The sequence below is a fragment of the Dipodomys ordii genome, unplaced genomic scaffold (assembly GCF_000151885.1).
Source record: "Dipodomys ordii isolate 6190 unplaced genomic scaffold, Dord_2.0 Scaffold72, whole genome shotgun sequence".
NCBI classification, from domain to species: domain Eukaryota; kingdom Metazoa; phylum Chordata; class Mammalia; order Rodentia; family Heteromyidae; genus Dipodomys; species Dipodomys ordii.
Window position 1 is genome coordinate 3,099,406 of NW_012267288.1, and position 21,358 is coordinate 3,120,763.

The 21,358-nt window shown below is 37.0% G+C and overlaps 1 pseudogene; it reads right to left on the reverse strand.

Annotated features, from left to right (window-relative positions):
- Positions 1–11,049: 11,049 nt before the first annotated feature.
- Positions 11,050–11,538, reverse strand: LOC105991354 (annotated as a pseudogene).
- Positions 11,539–21,358: the final 9,820 nt, after the last annotated feature.

The window sequence follows — 21,358 nt, forward strand, 5'->3', positions numbered from 1 at the left end:
GCTTGCTAACTTTTCCTTTGCTGAGTTTACATGTGCATTATAGGAAACAAACACAATTAGAAAAGATCAAAATCATTTATGAGAATTGACTTTAATTGTCAGGAAGAAGTTATCTAGCTTGGGCCATTCTAAAATTGTAAAGAATATTAAAGTTGAACTAGAGTTTATTTATTCTATACTTGTATTTTTTCCCACTATTTATTTGCTGAGGTTTATATACAGGAAGATTAGACTAGATGTAGTTCTAATTGCCGATGATTTCATTAATGGCTATGGAACAAAAGATATGTAAATGTGAATGTGTGTGTATCTGGAAATAGCATATTTCTTGTGAAGAATCTGTTATCTGAAATTGTGTGTCTAATGAGTGCTAACATTCTATTTTCTATTTGCCTACGTAGTACCACTTAACAGAATTTAATAGACTTATGACTCAATATTCTCATCAGGTAGTTCAGTTTTCATAGGACTGAAGAACGTTGACCTGGTTACAAAGAAAATATGAAAATGTAAAATGATGGGAGAATCCACACATACTCCAAAGAAAGCATAGTGAAGTAAGACACGCATTTAACTTTATTGATCAGACGTGGTTAAGATTGTTCATATGTTCACATAAGTGACTTCTCCTTGTAGTATGCTTTTATGTGTTTCCAATTGGTCTTTCAAGTTCTCCTTATTTAACATAAAAAGTCTTTTTTATACTGTAATTTGAGGGATGCCAAAACACCACATACCCACTTAAATAATTACATTTCTCCAACTATAAATGCTAAGATAAACATGTCAAACTCAGTGCATGCACTTTGCTTGTATTTACACAATAGTGCCTTTTCCAAGGTCAGAATATCATCATTTTTGGAAATTTAAGAATCATATTGAATTTTTAAATTGTGGGATTTGTTTATGTGAGCCAGAAGTTTTATACCAAAATAGATCAAATCAAATGAAAATATACACTTTAAAAAGACTCAACCCTCTATAAATGTGCCTTATTTTCAGGCACTTTGAAATTCAGTAAAATAGCAGAGGTACTTTAATGTTTCTCAAAATTCCTTTACTTTCTAGCCTTTTCTCAATATGAATAATTTCTCAAACTGTTATTTCCTTGGTTTATTACAGTCATTGTAGAAGATAATTACAGAATAATAAAGTAAATCCTGATGTTTCAGGGAATCCACACAAATCAGATTGCTTATTAGAAATAAATCTGAAAATGGTTTGTGATGAAACTGCAAATTCTCCTATAAATCCAACATGACAATTTATGTGATAAGAATGCTCTTCAATAATTCTCATGCTTACAGAACTCAACCAAAGTTCTTTTTCTGATTACTTACAGTGGTTTCTGCCAACATTACCATGGACTCATTTCAAAATTCTAGGTATTTATTGCTCTAAAGTGTATAATAAAATCTCAAATCCACCTGCTATCCTAAAGTCTACAAGATATTTCATGATTTAACCAGATACTCCTGGTATGTTCAAAGTCATTGCTTTTGACTTTTTTTCCACAAAATCCAAAGACTTAGAGTCTACCTCTATATTTATGCTATATGACAAGGAGTTATCTGGTACTCAGTCATAGGGTCAACAAAGATGGTCTGGTATGATTTTTATCGTGATCAACGTATAAACAAAAATTTGCTGGCAATTTCATATACTTTGTTCATATTTTGAGACTTAGCAGTTAGCAACAGATTCTGCTACAAATAAGTGCAAACATATTTGCCATAACTCAGACAATTAAGTCCCCCCCCCAACCAGTAACCACAAAGCATGAATGCCAGTGGCAGGTTACTTAGAGCTTATATAAATGGTCCACAATAGTGTCAGAGATTCAGGCTTTCTGTGCATACTCTGGCATCCTTCTGTCTTTTGTTTTCATGTTTGTCAGTACCTGGTTGTAAAACAACAGACACACAACAAGAATTATGTCCAGGAAGAAAGGAAAACAGCAAAGGTCTATACTTGTTATACGTGTTCCTTTTTTTTTTTTAAACTGAGAGAGGAAAAGCACCTTAAAAGGCCCAGGATAGCAAAATTCTTTTATCTTCCTTTAACTCACACAACCAGTACTGTACAAATAACTGAATGAAGAGAATCATATAATTACTATAATATAGAGCAATGGAGATTAACTCTCTGCCTTAAAGTAAGAACCAAAGTTTCTGAGATCAAAGAACTCAAGAAACTACCCAAATAATCTCAGTGGCAAATGATAGATTGTTGGATGCTAGAAAGTTAATGGAGAGAAGCTTTCATATCCATAATTCTACCTCAGTTTCTTTTTCAAATTAAGCAATTGGCATCAGCAAATAGTACATAAATCCAAAGGATAAAGTGTACCTGTAGTAGGCCAAAATGTACTTGACCTTTACCTTCACTTGGTACCTAATTTTTTTAAGTCTAAAGGATTGTAAATGACATCCAGAATTACTAATAACTTTGTGTATAAGAAGGCCTTAATGGTTTTCTTTATTTGCAATAACTAGTATATGTCTGAGACGAGCAGAAACGGCCAGATAAGTTGATGTTAGGTGAAATGAACCCCAAGATAAGGACTCAAATGTTTTTTCTTTCTTGCTATTGTTTCTAACATATTTATAAGGTATTTCTTTGTTCCTTTGTATGTCTCCCCCCACGGTATAATCCCTGTTTTCACTGTATTTGATGTTGCTATCATTTGTGGAGGGGAAGAAAAAAAATACAGGTGGACCCATTGCAACAATGAGATGTACAAGATGTTATGTTGAAAAACAAACTTTACAACTTTCGTGCGGGGTGGGGGTCTAGGAGGGGAGGAGATGGAAAGGGATGGGAAGGGGAAACAAAGGAGGAGGCAACAATGCTTGATAAGAAATGTACTCATTTCCTTGCTCATGTAATTGTGACCCCTCTGTACGGTATTTTCACAATTAAAAAAAAGTAGAAAAAAAGAAGGCCTTAGTCCCACGATAGAAATGAAGGATACTATCCAAACTTGGCTTTGATTCTTATTCTGACACTTGCTAGCTCTGGGATTCTTTAAGGTATATTAAATAAACCTCAGTGTTCTCATTTGTAAAACAGTAACATTACAATTTATTGTAGGGACCTATCCCATAGTGTGATTGTAAAGATTGCAAGCTTTAACAGCCTAGCACAGAACAGGGCATTTTTTTAATGCCATGTACATGCTTGCAATTGGGATCACTCATTGTTATTACTATTCCTATGTCCAGGACTGGCTGAATGATTAAAACAACTTTAAATCAATGTGTGATATGGAAATGGGAGTGGAGGAAGTCACAATAAGTGTGGTTCAGATATTTTAGGTTAAGATAGTAGATAGTGGTATGCAAAGACTCATAATATTCAATGCACATATATGAAAATGGAATCAGGTTATTTTAAAAGGATGAATACAGTTGGGATAGATGGTGAAGAAAAAGACGGGAGAGATGACATTAAACATTATGCATTGTGCTTACAAACTAACATGCGGAAATGAAACACATTTGTACAACTAATAAAGAGTACAAAAAGATAACAGCTAAATTACAGAATATAATATTATCTTACTGGTTACATATTACATAATTAAGAATTTAGAATCTGGAGAACCTTTTGTACCCCAATAAATTGGGGACGACACAAGAATTAAGACTATTTCCAGAAAAAAAGTTCTTCTTGACTACTTCGTCAAAGCAATTGCAACAAAATTGCATTGTAAATTTTATAGTGAGTAGGGAGCAGGTGACTCCCTACTCAGGAGACTGATATCTGAAGATTGGGGTTCAAAACCAGCCAGGACAGGAAAGACCTGACATTCTTAGTGACCACCAAAAAGCCAGAAGTGGAGTTGTAGCTCAAGTGGTAGAAAACTAGCCATGAGCAAAAATGCTGAGGGACGGTGCCCAACCCCTGAGTTCAAGCTTCAGGACTGGCACATAAATGAAAATAATTTACAGCCAAACCTAAATTCTACAGACAAATAAATCTATATTACTCAGATTCTGTACTTTTGTCTACAAAGGTAGAGTACTTTTTAAAATATGTTTTTTTTATTGTAAAAATACCTACAGAGGGGTTACAGTTACATGATCAAGGTCATGAGTACATTTTCTATCAAGCATTGTTACTTCCTCCTTTGTTTTATCCCTACCCTTCCTTCCCTCCCACCTCCACAGTTCTAAGGCATAGGGCAAACTCCATCCTCAGCCAATTAAAATAAGTCTGTACTAATTTCATTTCTAACTTAACAGTGTATATATTAGTATTGTACACCCAATCATAAAAACAAATTGTATAAACTGACTACAAATATAAAATGAAAAAGCAAAATAAAATTGTTCAAAGATCCAAAGAAGTACATTTGAGCATAGGATTTCAGAGGGTCTTGAAATGACTTAAGTGTAAGTATTGCTTTGACTATTTCTTGCTTTTTCTTTAAGCATACAATAGGGCTAGGGATGTAGCTCTGTGGTACAATGAAGCAAGCTTTCCTGAGCATCGGTTTATCTAAGATACTATGCAAAGCCTACTGAGAGATATTTGATTTTTGTCATTTTGTTCTCTTTAAAAGCTTGTTCTACAAAGGGCTAGGTAATGTGCTTCTGTTTTTCATGCTAAATTAAAATCCTATTATGTTTTTTATCCTACAGAATTACCAAGTTATTAAAAAGGGAAAAAATTGAATTTCCAGAACATTCCAAGATTAGAAGACAGCTTTTTGAATTTTTTTCTCTAAAATTTGAGTATGATAGGGCTTTACTATTTTAATTACATAGCAAAAACACATCTCATATAAAACATGTTCTTCTTTTATACAATGCTCATATACTTTCTATATCTCCAATCTGGACCTCTTCCATTTTTTGCTATCATTCTGGATGGAAGTTCCCAGTTCAGGTCTCATTTCTTTGATAGTTTTACTAGAATCCATCAAGAGAAATTATTACCACTTTATTTTCTCTGACATCATCCTCTTCAAACTTGGCCCTTCTTAAACTATAGATTATAAAGTCATTCAGAGTAAGGAGAACCAACATTTATGATAACTTGAGTCAAAAGTCAGTCTAAGGAAGAGAAGAAAAGGGAAATGCAGTAACAAAACAATGCTCATTCTACAAAATCAAAAAAATTGGAGGGGATGGGATTGAGAAGGATGGTGGAGAATTATGAAAGAGGTGACACTCATCAAGATTCCCTGGGTTCATATACTACTTTTTTTGAATGCAACTCTTTTGTAAAACTATTTAAAGATAAACATGAAATTTTTAAAAAGTTGGTCTATTCCCCTCTTTATTGCATTCCTCATATAGAACGCTGAGTGATCATTAGAATCACTAGATCATTAGAATCTGCTAGTTCCTAATCAACCCAACCATGCTTTCCAGTGTTATGCTTTCTTTCTTTCTTTTTCTTTTTCTTTTTTGTTGGTCATGGGGCTTGAACTCTGGGCTTGGGTGCTGTCCCTCACTCTTCAGCTCATGGTGAGCACTCTACCACTTGAGCCACAGCACCACTTCTGGTTTTCTGGTGGTTAATTGGAGATAAGAGTCTCCAGACTTTCCTGACTGGCCTGGCTTTGAACTGTGATCCTTAGATCTCAGCCTCCTGAGTAGCTACGATTATAGGCATGAGCCACGGGTGCCCAACCTGCATATTAATATCTATGCTATAATACACTAAAAAATACAAAGCAACACGATTTTAAGTTCCTTTTTTGTGCTAACATAGGAATGTAAGACCATATATTTCCATGATTTGTTTCCTACATTGTGTGTGTGTGTGTGTGTATACATATGACTATATAAGATGATGCTAAGCAAAATGAACCCCAAGATAGGGACACAAGAGGTTTTATCTTTGTTGCTGTTCTTTTTAAAGTACTTATAATGTACTATGTGATTTTTTTTGTATGTTCTTCCCCCATGGTACAATCCCTGTTGTCACTGCATTTGATTATGGTGTCCTGCATCTTGTATCTACATTTTCCTAATTTGGGGAGGGGAAGGGAAATAAAATGCTGAAACAAGGATACAGGATGACCCATTGTAACGATGAGATGTACAAGACAGTATGTTGAAAATGAGCTTTACAGCATTTCAGGGTGGGGAGGGGAGAAAAGATGGTAGGGGAAAAGTAAAGGAGGGGGTAACAATGCTCGATAGGAAATGGACTCATTACTTGCTCATGTAACTGTAACCCGTCTGTACATTATATTTACAATAAAAATACATATTAAAGTAATTGTAACCCCTCTGTATGGTATTTTCACAATAAAAAAATAAAATTAAAAATATAAAAATATATATTAAGAACAAAAAAGAAAAATACTTCAACACTCGTTTGCAGGGCATTTTAACTACAATATTTTCTACAAATACATATTGTCTTCACAATTGGGAATATATAAGTGTTTGGATAGTATACAACATACTATTTCAAATTATTTTAGATTTTTTTAGTTCACATTTTTATGTTACTTGTTAACATTTAACATAATTCAAAGTCAATAATAAAGACAAAGAACAAGGTTTAAATTTTCTTTCCCATAAGCTACCTTCCCTTTCTCACCATCAACTTTCACCTAGACAAAAATTTCCTCCACTTTTTTACTTTCCTCTTGTTATTTTGTTAACTAACTTCTTTGGAAACTAAGCTAATGGTTTCTATTTTAGATAGAAATATAAATCACCTGTTCTGTAGTTAGCTGCCAACTTCAGGCAACTATGACTTCGTTAGTCCTGGAGATTGAGACCTAAAGTTGTACCACATAACCTCCAAATGTCAGTGACAAAATTTTCAATAAAGCCTGGCGAGTCGAGATGATGAGCGTGCTTTATTTCCACTCTGGGGTGCTATCTATTTCAGGGAAATCAGGGCCAATTGACCTTTTGCCAGTTATGTAAGAAGCCCCATGTGGAAACTTGAGTTAGCTAGGACCATTTTCCCAGTGATTTTCTTTTTTAGTACCTTTTACAGCTGGCTTCCAAGGCAGCAGCCTCACTAGGTACCCCTGCTCATGACTCGGCTCACAGCATTAGTAGTTATCAAGTTGACACTTACTTCTAATGGCAGAAAACCCAACTGTGGGGCAGAGCTCTTTGTACACAAGCCCCAAGCTAATATGTAGTGCTGTTATACCTGTCACCTATTAATCTGCACACAACTCCTTGAATTTAGAAACCAAGATTGCTTCTTTTCAGTGTGGCTGCCTTTTAAACTAACCAGTTAAATTATCCATAGACTCCTATGTTCCTATGTAGATACATAAATATAAGGAATTTTTCTGGTTATACTTATTGATGGTGTCAATGAAAGACAGATATTACCTTTCCTATTCGGAGAAAAATTACTAATCACAGTAAAAGATATACAGCTCCTTCTTTTGAAGATTTTTCTATAGTGCTGCTACATAGTACATGTTAGTTCTCTAGTTTCTTTTCTGAAGTATTGTTTGCTCTCCTGGGTGATTATCTTTCAGGTGTTTACAGGCATTTTTGCTTTATATATTCTGCTTGCTCATTTAGACTGTGGATATACAAGTTTCCATCTAATGTGTAGCTCTTTCTAAGTTCATTTATGTTTTCCTTATAAAACTAATAACTTACTGTGCAAGTGTATATTTTCTATATAAAGGAAACACTCCAGATGAGAGGGCCAGATGGTTCTCACAATCTAGTTTAAGATTTGGCACAAAGTCCTACATAAGAGTTTATCAACCTTGCCAAATAGATTATACTATTATGTCAATAATAATCCTCAATGGAAAACTACACCCAGAGAAATAGAGAAGTGAAGAAAAATGTTTAAAATGTGGTGGTACATTGGAAAGAGAATTCAGATCTCAAATCCTGCTCTCTTCCTACAGATATAAATTTTAACCACATTGCTAAAATTTTTTGAATTACATCCACAGCTTCATCTATAAAGGTACTTATCATGTTAATGCACATTTTATCTATAATAATTGTGCCACAAACCATTATACTAAGTGTATTTTTGTGTGTGGGCTGGTTCTGGAGCTTGAATTTAGGACCTGTCTCTGAGCATTTATACGTAATGCTTGTGTTCTACCATTTGAGTCACAGCTTCACTTGCAGATTTTTGGTGATTAATTGAAGACCAGAGTCTCATAGACTTTTGCACATGAGTGGCTTCAAATCTAGATCCTCAGATTTCAGCTTCCTGAGTAGCTAAGATTACAGGCATAAGACATCAACACCCAGCCTACAAGTAGTTTTTGAATGTTGAGATAAAAATATGAGAACTCTTACCTTCTGAATTCTTAACCCAGCATCTTACATTAGGACATTAAATTCACTTGGAAAATTGAAGTAAGAAGTTAAAAAGGTGTTATATTGGCCAGCTATTTACTGCCAACAGATTTTTCCAATTTTCCCACCCATGCTCTCTCATTGACTTTGAGTTTTTCAACTTAAGCTATTCCAAAAATTTTATAATTTTTATTATTTTGAACTATATGTAAAATTAAATTGATAATTTTAAATATGCACTTCAATGGCCTGATAAAGATTTACATGATTATACAACCATTACCAACATCTTTCTCAAGAGTGTTTTCATCTACTTGACCTGAAAATTTTCTACCCATAAACATTAGCTTCATCTCTCCTTCCAATCCTTGACTACCACTTTTCTATTTTTTCTGTCTCTGTTCATTACACTACTTTGAAAAACTCTTATTCATGAAATCATATAATATACCATTTTTGGTGTTTTTTGGTGACCAATACGAAAGAAGCAGAGGTAGTAACTGCTTATGACTGGGCACACAGAATTTATAGCAAATTAACATCCACGACATTGCTTTCTAATAGCATAAGGAAGTACCACGTCTCCATCCAACTCAGAATAGAAATTAGCTATAAATACCTCATGACCAAGGTACCAGCCAGTGAATCAACAAGGACTATCATTGTCATAAACACTTCCTCCTGATTTTATGAGCATATTTGTTTGTATCTGTAGAAAGTATCTTTCTATTCTTCCCTCTCTTCATTTGCTGTGTAATATATTGTAGCAAGTATTGCACATATCTAAGCTATGGGAAATTAAAGAAGAGTAGTCATTACTCAAGGACTTTATTTTCTCTTCTGGAGAAGGGATTAGTGCATATATAGTCATACATATAATGATTTTATTATGTTAGTTGAGTATCGGAGATGACATGTGGTTTATAGAGTGTGGATTTTAAGTTAAGAAGTTTGATGCTTCATTTAAATAGTGACATGACTGAGTCATAGAGTGCCTATATACTTGGTCAGATATTGTTTCACATGTGTCTGTAAGGGTATTACTAGACAGGATTAACATTTAAGTCTGTAGACTGACTAAAGTGGGTTGTCATTAATTACTCTGATTTGATCCATTGAAGGCCAGAATTGACAAAATTGCTGAGCAGCCCACGATTAAGGGAATTCCTCTCAATCTTTGACCTGGGACATTTTTTTCCTAGTTTGTTTTTTATTTCTATTCTCATCTTTCAGGTTCAGGATGAAACATCAGTTCTTCTTGATTCTAAAGGCCATCTTTGCACTGGGATTGTAGAATTTTCTCTCCTGGTTCTTGTTGCACTCAGCTGAAACTATATTGTCAACAATGTTCAGGAGACTCAGAGTAAACTGAAACTCTAGGGCTTCTTAGCCTGTGGAATTCCTTTAAAAATCCTAGAGAAATCATTAATAATATTCCCCTCTTTCATTTCTGATCCAAATTAGTTGGGTCTTCTCTTTTTCTTCATAATTCTAGCTGTAAGTATATCAATTCAACTTCTCATTTTAAAGGACACATTCTAGGTTTAACTTATATTCTCTATTTCTGTTCTAATCTCTTTTTTTCCCTTTCAGCTGGTTTTGTGTCTACTCTTTCAAATTTCTGCATAGATTTGCATTGTTAATTCCTTGATCTGAGACTATTCTTTTTCAATGTGTTTGAAGTTACAAATTTTCTTTTTTTTTTTTTTTGAGGGGGAGTCTGGTCATGGGGCCTGAACTCTGGGCCTGGGCGCTGTCCCTCAGCTCTTCAGCTCAAGGCTAGCGTTCTACCACTTGAGCCACAGCGCCACTTCCGGCTTTTTTTTCTTTTTGCTTATGTGGTGCTGAGGAATCGAACGCTGGGCCTCATGCATACAAGGCAAATGCTCTACCACTGAGCCACCTTCCCAGCCCCCCAATTTTCTTCTTAACATTGCTTTCACTCCAGCTAATTTTTTGCCAAGTTATGTTTCCATTTTCACTTCAAGAAATTTCATAATTTTCTTGTGGTTTATTCAGCGGTTAAGAGCTTTGTTGTTTAATTTCCATGTACTTGTATATTTCTCAGTGGTCATTCTCTTACTGATTTTTAGTTTTATTCTATTGTGATCAGAAAAATACCTGTTATCACTTCAGTCTTCTCATATTTGTGAAAACTTGTTTTATGCCCTTACATGCGATCTTCCCCTGAGAATATTCCATGTGTGAGAGGAATGTATATTTTGCTGCTGTTGGGTGGAATGTTTTGTATATGTCTGTGAAGTTTATTTGGTCTACAGTATTGTTAAAGTCAGGTTTCTTTGGTGATTTTCATCTGGTTATTTTACTCATTATTGGAAGGTGGGAGTTTGCAAAGTCTCCTCCCATTATTATATTTGTATGTAACTTTCCTTTGAATAGTTTCAGTGTCCACTTTGGATATAGGTAAGGGCTCTAGTATTGAGTGTCTGTGTACAAATAATATATCTTCAAGTTGAATCAATTCTTTTGTCATTATAATTTCTTTCTAGGTCTGTAGTCAAATTTTTAGTTATATTCTATTTTGTCTGATGCAAGTATTAGACATCATGCTCTATTATGTATTTAGTTAGTTAGTTAGTTAGCTAGCTAGTTAGTTAATTTACTGCAAAAAGCTTTATTTCATTTAGTCCGAGGCTTAGGAAGGGCTCCAGGGTGGTTAGTTAGGAAGTTTCCCAATGGCTAGAAGAAGAGGCTCAGGTGGAAACGCTGATGTCGGGTGAGGCAGAGGTGGCCCTCAAAGGCTGCTGGACTTTGGGTTTTTCTAGTGCTTGAGGGTGAGATGTTCGAAAAGATGCTCGCCCAGCTGGGCCTGAGGGGCTGCCGCCAGCCTGAGAAGGTTGGTTAAATGGTCGCCCATCTTCTTGATGAGCTTCACTTCTTCATCCAAGAAACGGGTCTCCAGGAAGTCACAAAGATGGGGGTTCTGTGCGAGACATGAAGATCCAAAATGGTTTGGTTCAGGTTCTTCTCCAGGGCCAGGGCGGCTTCCATGGCTTCACGGTTTTACCCCACTCATCTTGAGAAGGCTTCTGCACGTCCTGGAACAGCGCTGGCTCTGCATCTTCAGGAGGCGCTGCGCGCCCTGGCGCTTCTCCTCTGCCAACTCGCGGAAGCAGGCGCCCTGGACCGTCCAGATCGAAGTCGTAGGCCAGAAAGAGGCAGGTGTAGGAGCCCGCAGATGCAAGTTGACCAGGTGGTTGACAGCAGCCTCCACCTTGGTGGAATAATTCTGACGAATCTGGGAGGTCATGGCTGGTCGTCGATACAGAGCTAACCACAAAAAACAAAGAACGGCATTGGTTGGTCCGGGAAGCAGAAGACGGGTCAGAAGATAAGGGTCAGAGGTTTTGAGTGTAGAGGCAGTAGGTGATGGAAAAGAGGAGTGTGCTGTCCAAACACTGTTGAAGCAAGACACAGCCCCGCGGGACTGGCGGGCACTGCTGCTCCTTCATGCTCTATTTATTCATTATTAACCAGATGTGCGGAATCTCTCTTTTTTTTAATCTCCTGCTTTCAAACTATATGTTCTTGTGTGTGTGTGTGTGTGTGTGTGTGTGTGTGTGTGTGTGTGTCGCGCGCATGAACACCCTACTGGAGCTTAAACTCAGGGACTTCCGCTCTCACTTGGCTCTTTTGCTCAAGGCTGGCACTCTATCCCTTGAGCCACACCTCTGTTTCCAGCTTTCTGTAGGTTAATTGGAGGTAAGAGTCTCTTGGAATTGTCTGCCCGGGCTGGCCTTTAACCCATGGCCATCCAGATCTCAGCTTCTTTTTTTTTGTTCCCAATTAAAAACACCTATTTTTCATTATTTTTAAGTAGTTGTACAAAGTACTTGCCATTCAGCAATGCAGTTTATGACTACAATGCATTTTTTAAAAAATGTTTTTATTGTAAAAAATAGTACCCAAAGGGGTAACAGTTACATGAGTAAGGTAATGAGTACATTTTCTATTGAGCATTGTTACCTCCTCCTTTGTTTTTCCCCTACCATCCCTTCCCTCTCCACATTCCTATGTGATTTTGTTTGTTTGTTTGTTTCTCTTGTATGGTCTTCCCCCATGGCATAACCTCTGTTTTCACTGTATTTGAAGTAGGTGCCCTGCATCTTGTATATAGATTTTTCTAATTTGGGGAGGGGAAGGGAAATAACAAAATGCTGAAACAAGGATACAGGATGACCCATTGTAACAATGACATGTACAAGACACTGTATTGAAAATGATCTTTACAACTTGGGGGGGCAGATCTCAGCTTCTTGAGTTAGCAAGCATTCTATATGGTCTCAACCTACTTATATTCTTTTTTTAACATTGAATTTTATTGTAAAGGTGATGTACAGAGGGGTTACAGTTACATATGTAAGCTATTGAGTTCATTTCTTGTGGAATATTATTTCCCCTTCCTCATTTTTCTCCTACTTTCCCTTCCCTGACTCCCCTTCCCCCAAGTTATAAAGTTAATTTCTAATATAGTGTCACAAAGAGTATCTCTGTTGCACTAATTCACCCTTTGTCATTTGTCTCACTGTTTTGTTGTTTCCCTTCCCTTCCCCAAATCTGATAAACATATATACAAGACACAGGGTATTGAAAAAAAAAGTGCCAACAGGAGATAAACCAAAGGGAAAAGAAAAACAAAAGAAAAAAGAAATCACTTCACACAATACATTAAAAACAACAACAAAGAAAAACCTCTTGTTTCCATATCTTGAAGTTCATTTTGATTAGCATCATTTTACATGGTCATATATACATTGCTATGGAGCTATTAGGATCCTCTGCTAGGATTATCCTAGACATACACAAATTATTTACAAATGAGGGAAACCATGGAGCCTGTGATCAAACTATTTTTTTTTCTTGAATTTAAAATGTGGTTCTTGTACATAGAGCATGGTGGATCCTCTGTAAAAAAAGTTTCAGTCTTTAGTTTTGATTTAGTCCATGCATATTTAAGTGATTTTTGATAGGGAAGATCCTTATTTGGTCAGTGTATTTTGGATAATTGTTTAAATGTATTTTCCTAGAAATCCTGATTAATGTTTTGTCTAGACATCTTCATGCTCCTTCAACTTGGTTTTATTTCTCCATTTCCTGGTCATGTGATCTCTTATTCACTATTGGAGATTGCGGAGGGGTGAGGGGGGCGGATAGCTGCTTTTCCAGACCTTAGAGACTGGCATGGAAGTCCTTTACAAGCCAGAAGTTGGATAATATTTGATAGTAGCTTGGGGTGGTGGTCTAATTTTTTCTAGATCTTTTCTGGGAGTATGTTTGGTGTAGGTTTATTTATGTACATTATTGTTTTCCCCTCATGGGTTTTCTTAGTTGTTTTATGTATTTTAATTTCTCTAAGAGTCTTTCCCAAATGTCTTGGAAACTAGATGGGTCTACTGTGTGTTTCAGCTCATAATCAATCTCTTGGTCCATGATAGTTTCAAGTGTACAGCATTCATGTAGCTTCCACATACTATCATTGCTCCCCACAATAGTAACATAGCTTCTAGCCTGCAGGTTAAGTTCCCTCCATCTTTCTGGCCTAAGGGAGATAATCTGGAATTGGACCATGTTGGACTTAATGTCTACCCCTCAGTTCATGTAGTGAAGCCTAGCCTCTATCTAGTATGATAACACTAGAAAGTGTTGAACCTGGGCACTGGCTTTTCAAGCCTGTAATCCTAGCTACTTAGGAGGCTGAGATCTGAGGATCATGGTTTAAAGCCAGCCTGGACAAGAAAGTCCATGAGATTCTTATCTCCAATTAACCACCAGTATCCCAGAAGGGGTGCTGTGGCTCAAGTGGTAGAGTGCTTGCCTTGAGCTGAAGAGTTCAGGGACAGTGCCCAGGCCCAGAGTTCAAGCCCTCTGACCCCCCCCCCTCCAAGTGATGTGTTTGAGATGATCCCATTAGCGTAGAGACTCTCTAATAGGATTTATACCCTATGAGAAGACGCCATGCAGTGTAAAGAATTAGCAACTGGGTAGTCATTAGCAAGCCAACCTGACTTGATCATGCTGGCAACTAATTTTAAACTTACCAGCTGGACTGCTGCAATAACTTATTCTTTAAGAAAGTTTATGGTATTTGGTTACAGTAACTGAAAGTGACAACCCTTTTGTCTGACTTCTGTACATGGATGAGAATATGGATCCATAAAGAAAAACACTAGAAAAAATTCTGTAATTAGAACATGCCTTTTCCTTATTGGGTATTCACTTGTCTTCTGTAGCTCATTGGCTGGTATGTAGAGTTACTAGAAGTTGTTTTGATTAGTCTGTGGTTGTTGATTTCATTTTTCTTTGAGAAACAAGTTCCTGAAACATTTGCATCCACCATCATCCAAATGGCACTTTCCCAAAAATTTAGAAATAACTACAATGATACCAAATATGATACCTTAATACAAGCACAATTCTTCTCCCTAGGGTTTTGGTCAAACACTCAATTAATATGTTTAACTCTTATTTTGATATAATTTATAGAAATTTTTAATGTCTACCAATTCATGAATATAAATTTCACAGGCCACTAAATTTACAGTTAAATATAGTGACATGTTCATGATAAAATAGCTAGATTTTTATGTCTAAGTATATATGATACAGATATATAGAGAGAATCCTTCTTGAGAAGTTACAAAATATGGTTTTGTAGCAAAGGCTGTGTTTTTCATGTTTAACAAATGCATTATTTCCTTGTGCCCAAAATGCAAATTTGCAAATTGCATCCAGGAACTCATCAAATCTGCTAGATGAATTATGTAATTCAATTTGGCAAAATTCTTGCACACAGCACAAATAGTTTTCTTTGGTTTTCTTGGATTCTGTTCTGAGAAGGAGGTAGCTGGAAAAAAATGAAAAATTACAGGATATGATTCATAAAAAATCCCACATCTTTTTTGTGTGCTTGTACATTCATTTTTTTTAGGGAAAATGTTTTTGTGCCACAGCAATGATTCTTCTGCCTTTCAGTAAGTATTTTTTAGTAAAAAAAAGATATCTACACAATATATCCAAAGAATTAAAAATAGTAATAGCCAAAATGAGAGGAAAATGCATGCTATTCAGCAGCTAGAACCTGTAACATATTCATTAAATCTCTTTTTCACCAGAAAGGAATGTGAAGCCCAAACTTTAACATGGCCACAGTATGTACTCGAGAGCAAAGAAATGAAACCTCAGCTTTGTGTTTTCCTGCCAAGCATTAGCCAAAAATCTTTTGCTCTCCAATATGTAATGGGTATCTGTTTTCCTGTCATGTTTTGAGAGAGAAGAAAATGATGCCCTTGTAATCTTATCCTTGCTCCAGTGTTTCAGACAAGTAGCGCTCACTACTATTCCTTCCTCTTCTCATTTGCTGCCAACAGTAAGATTAATCACACCCACCCACAGAAAAGACTACCAACACTCCCTAGAAGAGGTAATTTTCAGAGGGGGCAATAAACATCAGCTAATTAGTACTAGCAAGATCTCTGAAGATGGTCTATATGTTTTAATCTTCTGATTTCTTTCTCAGCATAGCTTGCCTTTTCACGGTAATTGAATTGGTTTATGAAACACTGTTGTGGTTTACCTAGTGGGAAGGACCCTCTTAGTAGATGGAATAATGAAGACTCAGAAGTAAAAGTATGTTTTCCCTCCCTCCCTCCCTTCCTCCCTTCCTTTCATTCTCCTTCCCCCTTTCTTTCTTCTCTCTTTCTCTCTTTTTCCTGTTCTTTCTTTCTTTTCAATGCTAGAGCTTGAACTTAGGGCCTTCTACTCTTGCTTGGAAATTTTTTTGCTTAAGGCCAGTATCTATCACATGACCGCACCTTCACTTCTGACTTTTTGTTGGTTAATTGGAGACAATAGTCTTTTGGGATCTGCCTGCATGGGTGGGCTTTGAACCACTGTCCTCAAATCTCAGCATCTTGAGTGGCTAGAATTACAGGGACAAGCCACTGTTACCCATAGTTGAAGTGTCAATTTCATTATTAATGAAGAATTCACAGACTATGAGAACTAAAGGGAGCCAGAGAATTTCTCCTTCCTTCCTTCCTTCCTTCCTTCCTTCCTTCCTTCCTTCCTTCCTTCCTTCCTTCCTTCCTTCCTCTCTGTGTCTCTCTGTGTCTCTCTGTGTGTCTCTCTCTGTGTCTCTCTGTCTCTCTCTGTCTCTCTCTGTCTCTCTCTCTGTCTCTCTCTCTCTCTGTCTCTCTCTCTCTCTGTCTCTCTCTCTCTGTCTCTCTCTCTCTCTGTCTCTCTGTCTCTCTGTCTCTCTCTCTCTCTCTCTCTGTCTCTCTCTCTCTCTCTTTCTTTCATGGGGCCTGAACTCTAGGCCTAGGCACTGTCCCTCAGCTCAAGGCTAGCACTCTACCACTTGAGCTACAGCGCCATTGCCAGCAGTTTTTGCTTATGTGGTGCTGAGGAATCGAACCCAGGGCCTCATTGCATGCAAGGCAAGAACTCTACCACCAAGCCACCTTCCCAGCCCTTCTCTATCACTTTGTAGAAGCCTGAAATTCCTCACAAAGCTGTCCCTGTGTGTGAAAGACCTGATTAACTGCAACACTCCAGACATATATTTTTTAAGCTAGTTGAAATTTCTTTTTGAATGTATAGCCAAATTTACCAAAGTTAGGAAAACTTCCAGTACCAGGAATAAAGAAGACACTAAAAAAATGGGTGTCAAGTAGAGAGTCTATGCTGTTATTGTCTTAGATGGGGTTTGCTGAGCTGTCAGTACAAGTAAACTAGAGGTTTGCACTTTTGTGTTCATGCAGAGACAGGAGGGAAACCCTAGAGACTTTTTTAGGTAAGAGAATTGAAACCAAGAAACTCATATTTTCACACATGTTTGCAATTAATCCAAAATTCTTAGAGGCTGGCCTCTAAATGGTAAGAGAGACAAAAACAAACAAAAAGAAAAGAAAAAAATAGATCTGCCAACTAACAATGGAAGACAACAAGGAACTGAAGGAAGTTGGCTCTTTCTTTGTGGAAACTGGGTGTGGAAAAATATTCCTTGTGAGAAATTCAGACGTAGATGCTGTTGAACCCAGGGACAGATTTGTGATTGTCATTTGCATTAGTCATATTGTCAAAAATCCTCTAAATAGAATTATGAGAAATGAAGTGCTCCTATGTGGTAAAACTTCTAGAAATGCAAAATTGCCTGGGAAATCTGTTCTCAATTCAGATAACAGAGAGTACATGGATTCTACAGACAAAAGTCCGGCTGAAAATGACTTCACAATAAATAACTTTTCAATGGAATAAGCAAAGTAATTAAAACAAATAATTTAGTCCTTCTGTTCATAGGGTATTCTGATGGACCTTGTGAAGTAAATGGTCTGAAAATCACTAAAATATAAAACAAGAAATCTGACCACTGAAAGAACACTACAATGGGATATTTTAATTCTTAGAGTTTGTTTCTTATTGTAAAAATACTAGTACAGAGGGGTTACAGTTACATGATTGAGGTAATGGGTATATTTCCTATCAAGCATTGTTAACTCTTCCTTTGTTTTTTTCCGTGTCATCACTTCCCTCGCAACCTCCCTAACTCCTTCTTCCTCCCCCAAAGTTGTGAAGCTCATTTTCAACATAGTGTCTTGTGCATCTCATTGTTACAGTGGGTCAACCTGTAACCTTATTGCAGTATTTTTTTATTTCCCTTCCCCTCCCCAAATTAGAAAAATGGTTATACAAGATGCAGGGCACCAACATCAAATACAGTGAAAACAGGGGTTATACAGTGTGGGGGGGGGAAGAACATACAAAAGAAACAAAAAATCACATAGTACATTATAAATATGTTTAAACAATAGCAAGAAAGAAAAAAACCACTGGTGTCCCTATCTTGGGGTTCATTTCGTGTAGCATCTTATATAGTCATATGTACACAGCTTTTCACCTTTTCTGCTTGTCCCAGACTAGTTATTGCAAATAAGGGAAACCACAGGACCTATGTTTCTTTGGGCCTGGCTTACTTCACTTAATATAATTTTTTCCAAGTCTTTCCATTTCATAACAAATGGGTGATGCCATTCTTTCTGATGGAGGCATAGAATTCCATTGTATAGATATACCACATTTTCTTGATCCATTTATCTACTGAGGGATATCTGGGTTGGTTCCATATCTTAACTATGGTAAACCATGCTGATAAACATAGTTGTGCTGGTAGCTTTAGTATGGCCTTGTTTGTGATCATTTGGGTACATGCTCCAAAGTGGGATTGCTCTATGTGGAGTCTTTTGAGGAACCTCCATACTACTTTCCAAAGTGATTGAACAAGTTTACATTCCCACCAACAATGCAGTAGTGTTCCCTTTTGGCCACATCCCCTCCAGCATCTGTTTTTTTTTAATAGATTTCTTGATTCTAGCCATTCTAACTGGGGTGAGGTAGAATCTCAATGCTGTTTTGATTTGCATGTCTTTTTTGTTGTTCTTAATATATGTATTTTATTGTAAAGATACTGTACAGAAGGGTTACAGTTACATGTGCAAGGTAATGAGTCCCTTTCCTATCGAGCATTGTTACACCCTCCTTTGTTTTCCCCCTACCATCCCTTCCCTCCTCACCTCCTCAACTCTTCCCTTCCACTCCTCACTGTCCCCCCCCACCCCCAGTTATTTTTTGTGTCCATACCGGGGTTTGATCTCAAGGCCTGAGCACTGTTTCTTACCTTTTTTGCTGAAGTCTTATTTGCTAACACATGAACCATAACTCCAGTTCCAACTTCTTAGTGGTTAATTGGAGATAAGGATATCATAGACATCCCTGCCAGAGCTAGCTTCAAGCTGGAATCCTTGATCTCAGCCTCCTGAGTAGTTAGGATTACAGTTCATTTCTGACAGTGTCCTGTGAGTATCGTGGTTGCATTGGGTCATCTTTTGTACTTCTTTCAGCATTTTGTTATTTCCCTTCCCTTCCCCCAATCAGATAAATGCATATACAAGATGGAGGGTACCAGAATAAAAAACAGAGATTGCCAGTGATAAACCAATGGAAAAAGAAAAATGAAATAAAAGAAAGAACTAGATACAGTAAAATGGCAACATCGACTGACAACTAAAAAAATAAAGACCTGTTGTTTCCAAGTCTTGGAGTTCATTTTAATTAGCATCATTTTGTATGGTCATATGTACATATCTCTTGAGCTATTTTGATTCTCAGTCAGGACTAACTTAGGTTTATACTAATTATTGCATATGAGGGAAACCATAGAGCTTATGTTTCTTTGGGTCTGGCTTACTTCATTTAATAGGATTTTTTTTCCAAGTCTTCCAGTTGTTTACAAAAGGGGCAATGCCATTCTTTCTGATAGAAGCATAAATTTCTATTGTGTAAATATACCACATTTTCTTGATCCATTCATCTATTGAGGGACATCTGGGTTGGTTCCATATCTTAGCTATGGTAAATAATGCTGCAATAAATGTAGTTGTGCTGGTAGCTTTAGTATGGCCTAGTTTGAGATCATTTGGATAAATGCCCAGGAGTGTGATTGCTGGATCATAGAGGAGCTCTGTTTAGTCTTTTGAGTAACCTCCAGACTGCCTTCTAGAGTGGTTGAACCAGCTTACATTCCCACCAACAGTGTAGTAGCATTCCCTTTTGGCCACATCCCTGCCAGCATCTGTTATTTGTTTTCTTGATGGCCATTATAACTGAAGTGAGGTGGAATCTCAATGTGTTTTTGATTTTCATTTCTTTTATGGCCAATGATGCTGAGCATTTCTTCATGTGTCTATTGGCAATTCTTATTTCCTCTTCAGAAAAGACTCTTTTTAATTCTTTAGCCCACTTAATGGGGTGGCTGTTTCTCTGGGGATTTGTTATTAGGGTGGTTAATATTTTGAGCTCTAGATATATTTTTCATAAGATAAACTTATCTGTTGTATAGCTAGTGAAAAACTTCTCCCAATTTGTGGACTTTCCATTTATCTTGCTAGCTCTATCCTTTGCTGTGCACAATGCTGCAGTTTAATGTGATCCCATTTATCAAGACTTTCTTTGATTTGTTGTGTTTCTTGATCTTTATTTAGGAAGTTTTAACCAGTTCTGAGGAGTCTTAGCATGTCCCCTATCCCTCCCTGTAATATTTTCAGGGTCTCTGCTTCTACCTTGAGGTCTTTGTTCCATTTGGAGTTGATTTTGGTGCAGGGTGATATATAATGATTCATCTTCAATTTTCTGCATGTTTGTAGCCAATTCTGTCAGCACCATTTGTTGAAGAGACTGTTTTTCTTCCATCTGATAACTTTGGCCCCCTTATGAAAGATTAGGTGGCCATAGGTCTGTGGGACCATATCTGGGTCTTCAATTCTATTCCATTGGTTCTCTTGCTTGTTCATGTGCCAGTACCAAGCTGTTTTTATAACTACAGATTTATAATGGAGCTTGAAGTTTGTTATTGATAAAAATGAGTACATTTTAAAAAGTGAATTAAGTAATTAATGAAAGTTAAAATTTAAAAACAGGAATACATAAATGTACACTTGGAGAATTGAGAAAATTACTTGAAGAGCAATAGAAATCATAAAACACATAAATACGGAGTGAAGCCTATCAGTATATATCCAATAGGAGTCACTTCTAATAAACATTACAGAAAAAGGCAATGGGAGACTGCCAGAACTATTGTCAGTTATAAATAATGAGATTTTCCTGATTTAGAGGAAACAATCAAATCTTCAGATTTAGAAAACATTAAGTCATTTGCTGGTTCAACACACAGAAAAAGAGAACAAAACAGGGGTTCCCGGAAGATGGCAGAGAAGAAGCTGGAATCTGAACAAGCTCTCGCATAGAAAGCAGTTTTAGAGTTCCAGTGAACAGTCCTAAGCCAGAGAATCACACCAAGTGTGCCATCACAGGACAGAGAGTTAGACAAGAGAGGGAAAGACAAGGCAAGAAGACACATCTGAGCGCTTTCCAGCAGCCGCCGCGGCAGCCGCGGCAGGGTCGCTGCGGAGACCGCAGCCGGAGCCATACCTGAGCACTCACACAGAGAGTCCAGGACGAAGGAGCCAGACGCAGCGGGTGAGCGGATTCTACTCAACACCAGCAAGAACCGACAA